At 43.8% G+C, this 9033-nt stretch overlaps 1 protein-coding gene across 2 annotated transcripts in view; it reads left to right on the top strand.

The window, feature by feature from the left end:
- Positions 1–9033, top strand: part of NUMA1 (nuclear mitotic apparatus protein 1) — an 81191-nt gene that overhangs the window by 980 nt on the left and 71178 nt on the right. The gene's annotated exons all lie outside the window — the stretch shown is intronic.

Here is a 9033-nt window from a genome sequence, read left to right as displayed (position 1 = left end):
AGATAACATGTTTCATACACGCACCTCGGAGAGTACAAATTTATGACTATAAGTGGGGTGACTGTGTGAAGATTGTGGGTGGGCGGGAGCCCACTGGGTTAATGCTGCCGCCTATGGGTACTCTCTTTGGCTTACCTCTGAGTTAGCGCTTGTCATCTGTTAGTTTTTTTTGTTTTGTTTTGTTTTGTTTTTTGAGACGGAGTCTCACCCTGTCTCCCAGGCTGGAGTGCAGTGGCACGATCTCGGTTCACTGCAAGATGTGCCTCCCGGGTTCAAGCAGTTCCCTGCCTTAACCTCCCAAGTAGCTGGGATTACAGGCGCCCGCCACCACGCCCGACCAATTTTTGTATTTTTTTTTTTTTTTTTTTTGAGACAGAGTCTCGCTCTATCCCCCAGGCTGGAGTGCAGTGGCGCGATCTCGGCTCACTGCAAGCTCCGCCTCCCGGGTTCACACCATTCTCCTGCCTCAGCCTCCTGAGTAGCTGGGACTACAGGCGCCCGCCACCACGCCCGGCTAATTTTTTGTGTATTTTTTAGTAGAGACGGGGTTTCACCGTGGTCTCGATCTCCTGACCTTGTGATCCGCCCGCCTCGGCCTCCCAAAGTGCTGGGATTACAGGCGTGAGCCACTGCGCCCGGCCCAATTTTTGTATTGTTAATAGAGACGGGATTCCACCGTCTTGGCCAGGCTGGTCTTGAACTCCTGACGTCGTGGTCCGCCCGCCTCGGCCTCCCAAAGTGCTTGAATTACAGGCGTGAGCCACCACGCCCGGCCTGTCATCTCGTATTTTAAGAGTCTATGCGAGTTTGTCTGCCCTTCTAGATAATGAGAGACTTTTTCGTCACTGCATCCTAATGGCCAGGCAGGATTTGCGACATGTAATGGGAATAAATGTATGCTTTGGAATAATTTCTTGGGCTGAAAGGGCACAGGAACTTCGCTTTCCCGTTTTCATTTAGTGGCATTTGAACCTCAGTATTAAGCTGTCCTCTTTTCTGGAATGGCACTCCCTCTTGAAAACGTGATGATATTTTCTTGCTTTAATACATAGTTCCCTCTCTCTAGTATCTGTTGCCTGGTTCTATGTTTCCAAACTTCTGGGTTGTCTGGTCGTTAAAGCTTTAATGGCGAGGGAGTTGGGCCTCTCTTTACTGCTGTGAATATATGAGAATCTGGGGCGAACGTGAGGATCATGTAAGGTGCTTTCTGTCAGCACAGATGGGTGTATGTTTCTTCTCTCCCTCTTTCTGTGTGATATTTTCTTCTTTAGAGGAAGAACCACATACTTCTTTGTAAAAGCTTCCAAAGTACTATTTTCTTAGCCTAAGTTCAAGCAAGGGATGACTAATTGTAATGTCTAAGCTTTTAGTTCAAAGCGAAAAGCTGTACATTCCAAAAGCTTAAAGATCTTACCTGAAAGCTAATTAAGAAACATAGAATTATTTTTTCACATGTGGAACATGGAAGTGGGAAGAATGCCTTGAAATAAGACTGAATTCTAGAACTGTTAGGATGAGGGCATAGCGCTGCTCGGGTAGCTGAACAGAGCTGATCAGCGGCTGTTTGGACAGCTGTGTTTAATTGATAAAACTATGATCAGAAGATATTAGGTTGGTGCAAAAGTAATTGCAGTTGTTGCTGTTGAAAGTAATGGCAAAAACCGCAGTTACTTGTGCATTAACCTAATATATGGTGTGGTCATTTAATTCAGCCTCTTACCCAGTGTACACTAAACATACAAAAGGTGTTGTCCAGACTCAAAGTGAGTACTTTCTAGAATGAGATCATTCCCAAAGTCAATCCATCTCTTTGTTGAACAGTTTTAATTAATAATTATTATTTTGTAGCTGGGCATGGTGGCTTGCCCTGTCATCCCAACTACTCTGGAGGCTGAGGCAGGAGGATTGCTTGAGCCTAGGAGTTCTTAGCTAGCCTGGGCAACATAGTGAGACCCCAACTCAATTAAAATATGTATATTATTTTGTATTGTTAGTGATTATTTTGTTTTACCCATGTATGTCTGCTGTTGACTTTTTCACCGTTCTTCCCTGCATTTTATTCCTTCCTTTTTTATTGCATAGATATATACATCCCCCAGATGTTTGCTTCAGTGGGAATCTGTTAGTGGTAAACACTGTCTTCATTTAAAAAATCTTTATTTCACTTTCAGTCTTTTTTTGAGACGGAGTCTCGCTCTGTCGCCCAGGCTGGAGTGCAGTGGCGCGATCTCAGCTCACTGCAAGCTCCGCCTCCCGGCTTCACCCCATTCTCCTGCCCAGCTCACTTTCAGTCTGGATTGGTAGTTTAGCTGGGTACTAGGCTTCCAATTATTGCCTCTTAGCACTTTGAAAGTGTTTTTTCAACCGGGCGCGGTGGCTCACGCCGGTAATCCCAGCATTTTGGGAGGCCAGGGGGGTGGATCACAAGGTCAGGAGATCGAGACCATCCTGGCTAACATGGTGAAACCCCGTCTCTACTAAAAATACAAAAAAATTAGCCGGGCGTGGTGGCGATCGCCTGTAGTCCCAGCTACTTGGGAGGCTGAGGCAGGAGAATGACGTGAACCTGGGAGGTGGAGCTTGCAGTGAGCTGAGATCACGCCACTGCACTCCAGCCTGGGCGACAGAGCGAGAATCCACCTCAAAAATAAATAAATAAATAAAAAACTGAAACTGTTTTTTCATTGAAATTCTGGCTTTTTGTTGTTACTCCTGAGAACTGTGCTTAACAGGTTAACTTATTTAATTGTAGGTAACTGTCTTTCTTTCTGGTTGTTTTTAAGATCCTCTTTGCTATCATTTGTGTTCTGTACTTCCATTACATGGCGTGAATTTAATTTTCTTAAATCACTATATACTGGGGGCATATAGTAATTCCTTAATCTGAAATTTCATATATTTTCACTAATTGTGTAAAAATTCCCAATCATTACCTCTTTACCTCTCTCAGATCTCATGCTTAACTTATGTTGAACTTCCTCATTCTGTCGTCCACATCTTATTCCTTCTTTCATAATTTCCATTTCTATTTTTCTGTGTTAACTTGTGGATAATTTCCTTATATCTATCTTCTAGTTTACTAGTTAACTCTTCAGCTAGGTTTGATTTGTTTTTTGAATTCTTATTTTTATTAGCTAACTTTTTCATTTATTGGAAGTGCTCTTTGATTCATTTTCAAATCTGCTTGTTTTTCATGATCTTGTTTTTGTCTCATGTTTTCAATTTTGTGTCTGTAATAATTTTAAAGAAAGTTGAGTTTTGGCAGATGTCTACACCTGTAAACAGAAGCCATAATTGAGATACAGAGGATTTCTCTCACCCCCAAAAAATTTCTTGTGCTTTTTTTTTTTTGAGACGGAGTCTCGCTCTGTCGCCCAGGCTGGAGTGCAGTGGCCGGATCTCAGCTCACTGCAAGCTCTGCCTCCCGGGTTTACGCCATTCTCCTGCCTCAGCCTCCCGAGTAGCTGGTACTACAGGCGCCCGCCACCTCGCCCGGCTAGTTTTTGTATTTTTTTTTTTTTTTTAGTAGCGACGGGGTTTCACCGTGTTAGCCAGGATGGTCTCGATCTCCTGACCTCGTGATCCACCCGTCTCGGCCTCCCAAAGTGCTGGGATTACAGGCTTGAGCCACCGCACCCGGCCTTTTTTTTTTTTTTTTTAAAGATGGAGTTTTGTTCTTGTTCCCCAGGCTGGAGTGCAGTGATGCAATCTCAGCTCCCTGCAACCTCTGCTTCCCAGGTTCAAGCGATTCTGCTGCCTCAGTCTCCTGAGTAGCTGGGATTACAGGCATGTGCCATCATGCCCACCTAATTCTGTATTTTTAGTAGCTACGGGGTTTCACCATGTTGGTCATGCTGGTCTTGAACTCCCAACCTCAGGTAATCCGCCCTCCTCGGCCTCCCAAAGTGCTGGGATTACAGGCATGAGCCACTGCGCCTGTCTCTCATACTTTACAGTCCATTTTTCCTTTCACTCTGATACCAGGAACCACTGATTGATTGTTTGTTTGTTTGTTTTTCACTACAGATTAATTTCTGCTTTCTAGAATTTTATTTTATTTTATTTTTTGAGATAGGATCTGTCTGGCTTTGTTGCTCAGGCTGGAGTGCCGTTGCAGGATCTTGGCTTACTGCAACCTCTGCCTCCTGGGCTCAAGCAATCCGCCCACCTCAGCCTACCAAGTAGCTGGGACTACAGGTGCACACCACCATACCCAGCAAATTTTTATATTTTTTGTAGAGACAGGGTTTTGCCATGTTGCCCAGGCTGGTCTCAAACTCCTGGGCTCGAGCAATCAACCCACCTCAGCCTCCCAGTGTGCTGGGATTACTGGCATGAACTACTTCACCCAGCCTGTTTTGAATTCCTAGAAGGTTTTTCCCTCCTATCTCACTAAGTGAGCAAGGCAAGCTTTTTTATTTCTCTCTGGACAGATTTTTTTTTCCTAGTTTATTATCTTAGTATAAATTTAAGAGTCTTGCCTCTGCACAGGGATCTCAGTGCCTTTTGTGGACTCAAGATCTGTCTTCTGAACCTATGAGGGTGTTATAAATTCCATACACTGCTAGGACAGCTATGTCATCAGCTCACTCAATCCTCCTCACTAATTCTTTGTTTTTGGTTCCTGGGGATTTTTCTTTTTTTTTTTTTTTTTTTTTTTTGAGACGGAGTCTCGCTCTGCCGCCCAAGCTGGAGTACAGTGGCCGGATCTCAGCTCACTGCAAGCTCCGCCTCCCGGGTTCATGCCATTCTCCTGCCTCAGCCTCCCGAGTAGCTGGGACTACAGGCACCCGCCACCTCGCCCGGCTAGTTTTTTGTATTTTTTAGTAGAGACGGGGTTTCACCGTGTCAGCCAGGATGGTCTCGATCTCCTGACCTGGTGATCCGCCCGTCTCGGCCTCCCAAAGTGCTGGGATTACAGGCTTGAGCCACCGCGCCCGGCCGGTTCCTGGGGATTTTTCTTACTTTCTTGAGAGCTCAGTTTATCTATATGTCAGTTCAGATCCAATCAGCAAAACAGAAACCACACAATAGAGTGAAATCCATAAAGGAGATTGGTTTAAAGCCTTGGTGGAGGGCTGAAAAAGCAAAAAGGGAATATTAAAGTAACTTCGATATAATAACTGCATAAAGTTTTCTCATCCAGGACTGAAAAACAGGGAGGAAGGCTGGGGTTACCAGAACCTAGAAGTCTAGAGGGATCTGGAGGAGCTGCACCCAGATTCTCTGGAGAGAGGGTGTTGCCTGGTGCTGCTGGTTTCTCAGGCCCTCATAGGAGGAACCTGGAGGAGCTGGCTTCTGTTGAGCCTTACTTAGCTGATGCTGTTGCCTTTGAGGGGCAGGAGGCTGGTTTTGAGAGGTTAGAAAGCAACTGGGAAGAACCAACTTCTGTTGTCAAGAAACATCAGGCTACAGGAAGGAGGAAGTCTCTTGTAGCCTTCTCTTGTCTTCTGTTTTCCCTTTATCACTCCCTGTTGACAGGGAGCCCGCTGGCAAATGCGAAATGGGGTTTAGTGGAGTCCAGGCCCCAGCATCACAAAGCGGAGCATAACGGTAGATTTGGAGCTGAGAGACAACACCTTAATAGCTGGCACAGTCTAAAAGGATGTTTATTATATTTTTCTGAGCATTTCCAGGCATATTTAATAGGAGGGTGTTCAGGTTATCTGGTCTGTTTTTTGTATTGTTTATTATTTTTATTTTATTTATTTGTTTATTTATTTTGAGATGGAGTCTCACTCTTGTCACCCAGGCTGGAGTGCAGTGGTACAGTCTTGGCTCATTACAACCTCTGCCTCCCGGGCTTAAGCGATTCTCCTGCCTCAGCCTCCCGAGTAGCTGGGATTAAAGGCACGTGCCACCACAACTGGCTAATTTTTGTGTTTTTAGTTGAGACAGGGTTTGACCATGTTGCCCACGCTGGTCTTGAACTCCTGACCTCAGGTGATCCACCCACCTCGGCCTCCCAAAGTGCTGGGATTACCGGCGTGAGCCACCGCACCCAGCCTGCTTGTTATTTTGAGACAGGGTCTTGCTCTGTCACTGGCTGGAGTGCAGTGGCATCATCATAGCTCACTGCAGCCTCAATCTCCTGGACTCAAGCTATCCTCCCACCTCAGCCTCCTGAGTAGCTGGAACTACAGGTGCACGCCACTGTGCCTGGCAATCTTTATTTTTAGTAGAGACGAGGTCTCGCTATGTTGCCCAGGCTGGTCTCAAACTCTTGAGCTCAAGCAATTCTCTCAAAGTGCTGGGATTACAAGCATGAACCACCACACCCAGCCTGATCTGTTCTATCAACAGTTAGTAATAGCAATAGGTGACTTTTTTTTTTCCAGTATATGCTGTGAACTAGGCGCTATTCTAAGTACTTTACAGAAACTACTTCTTTTTATTTTTTTTGAGATGGACCCTCGCTCTGTTGCCCAGACTGGAGTACAGTGGTGCAATCTCTGCTCACTGCAACTTCTGCCTCCCAGGTTCGAGTGATTCTCCTGCCTCAGCCTCCTGAGTAGCTGGGATTACAGGCACACACCACTACTGCCTGGTTAATTTTTGGGGATTTTTTTGTGTTTTGAGACGGAGTTTCACTCCTGGTGCCCAGGCTGGAGTGCAATGGCGCAATCTCGGCTCACCGCAACCTCTGTCTCCCAGGTTCAAGTGATTCTTCTGCCTCATCCTCCTGAGTAGCTGTGATTACAGGCATGTGCCACCAAGCCCAGCTATTTTTTTTTTTTTTTGTATTTTTAGTAGAGATGGTGGTTCTTCATGTTGGTCAGGCTGGTCTCGAACTCCCAACCTCAGGTGATCCACCCGCCTTGGCCTCCCAAAGTGCTGGGATTACAGGCATGAGCCACTGCGTCTGGCCCAATTTTTGTATTTTTAGTAGAGACAGGGTTTCACCATGTTGGCCAGTCTGGTCTTGAACTCCTGACCTCAAGTGATCCACCCGTCTCAGCCTCCCAAAGTGCTGGGGTTACAGGTGTGAGCCACTGCGTCTGGCCAAAGGCAGCCTTTTTATAGCAGTTTGAACTTCTGTACCAGTCTCTACTATTCTATGATTGTTGATTTGGTTTTCTTATTCTAAATACAGGACTTTATACTTAATTCTGTTACATTATTTCTTATTTTTTGGTAACATTAGACCTGTTGAGATCTTCTTGCCTGGTTAAATCTAAAAACATTGTATTGTCTATGATTCACAGTTTAATTCCAAAGCTTGACAAGCAGGCCTTCTAGGTTTTCATTCTAAGTCTTTGGTAAAAAGGCTAAACCTGATGGGTTTGAGAAGCAAATTCCATGTCACAGCACTATACATTTTACTCCAGTTAACAGAGGTTTTAGGGGAATGGTTTTGACTATTCCTCTGGAAAATTGGGGGAGAAGCTGTCTGGAAGGCCAGTATCTTGGGTCTCATTGAGGGGAGGAGAGAACCAAGGTAAAGGGTTGACCATTAGATAATCAGTTGCCCTAATAAGGGGCCATTTGGCAAAAGTAAAAATGATGTATCTGATGGCTGTAGAAGGGAGAGAAGGCATTATTGCATAGCATGATCCTGGGTTGAGGCCTCTTTTGGCAGCTGTGTCGCCTGCTCTTTCTGTCCTATTGAAGGGCCAGTTTCTTTGAAGTCTGCACAGGAAATGCCAGTGATTCAGCCTTGCAGATTTCTTCTGCTTTATTGCAGCTGAGAACTGGTTTATCTGGTGAGAAGGAAAGACTGCATGTATTTCAGGCATGTTTATTTGATACTTGAGTGCCTTCCTGTGACTGGCCAGAGACACTTGTTTTGCATGTTGTCAAATTTTTGGTACCCGGTGGCAAGGTGGATGCAATGTGACCTCAACATTTGGTCCTCTGAGGTCACATTGTATCCACCTTACCACTGGGTACCAACGTGTGGGCAGCAACTGCATTCAGCCCTGTAAGTGGGCATTTGTTCAGTGCTTGTACTTCTGTGATGGCCTCAATGAGAAGTGAGGTAATTGCCTGCTTTTCTAGATTTCCTGTGGTGAGACAATGTGAGTTTTGGAGAAACCTCTTATTCCCTAAGAATTTCCTGCTATACCCCTCATGAGCTGCAGCAAAGTGGACTCTGTCTGATTGCTGACCTCCAAATGCCCAGTTTTCTTAGGTAGTGAGCAGATACCTAATGTAATGAGTGCCTATTATATCTGTCACAGATCTGAGTATATAAAAAAGTATATAATACAGGATTTTCCTCCTTACTAAATTTTTTTAGTTTGAAAATTTTCAAACCTATAGATATTTTGCAAAATAATATAACAAATACTTATATACTTTTCATTTAGCTTCCCTATTAACATTTTGCCAAATTTGCTCTCTATTTATCCTTTTCTGAATCTTTTTGACTGTTAGATGTAAATATCATATTATTTAATCCTTATTTCAACATTTCATAAGAAAAAAAGTATTTCATAAGAAAAAAAAGTATTTCATAAGAAAAAGGTATCTTCCTGTATAACTACAGTACTGTTAACACTCAGGAAACTTAACATTGATTCAGTGCATCCAATATATAGTACTTGGTCAGATTTCTTGTATTTTCCCAATGATGTTTTTTATTGAGTTTTTTAAAATTCAGGATTCACTGAAGGATCACGCATGTATTTATGCACTTAGTTGTAATGACTGTCATGTCTTTAGTCTGCTTTAACTTTGAATAGTTCTTTTTTAATCTGAATGCCTTTTTATCTTTCATAGCATTTGTCTGATTGTTTCTTCTGGATTAGATTCAGGTTAGGCGTTTTTGGTAGAAGAACTATATAGTTTAATACAATAGTTTGATTGATGAGGCTGACACTAAAATACATAGAAGCAGTATCTGATTTTGTAAGACAGTATATAATTTAGCACTTATTTGTGCTATCTAATCTATAAACCCTGTAGGAATTTACAGAAGAAGGAATTCAGTAGGACTTGGAATAACTAGGAATGAAATACTTTGGCAGAAAGATGGGGTTTGGAGGATGGACAGAATTGGAGGCAGTTGGGATATGGTTAGATAAGCTGTGA

Source organism: Theropithecus gelada, chromosome 14 (genome assembly GCF_003255815.1).
Source record: "Theropithecus gelada isolate Dixy chromosome 14, Tgel_1.0, whole genome shotgun sequence".
NCBI lineage: Eukaryota > Metazoa > Chordata > Mammalia > Primates > Cercopithecidae > Theropithecus > Theropithecus gelada.
The sequence above is the reverse complement of the archived record's forward strand: the minus strand, read 5'-3'. Positions and strand labels throughout refer to the sequence as shown.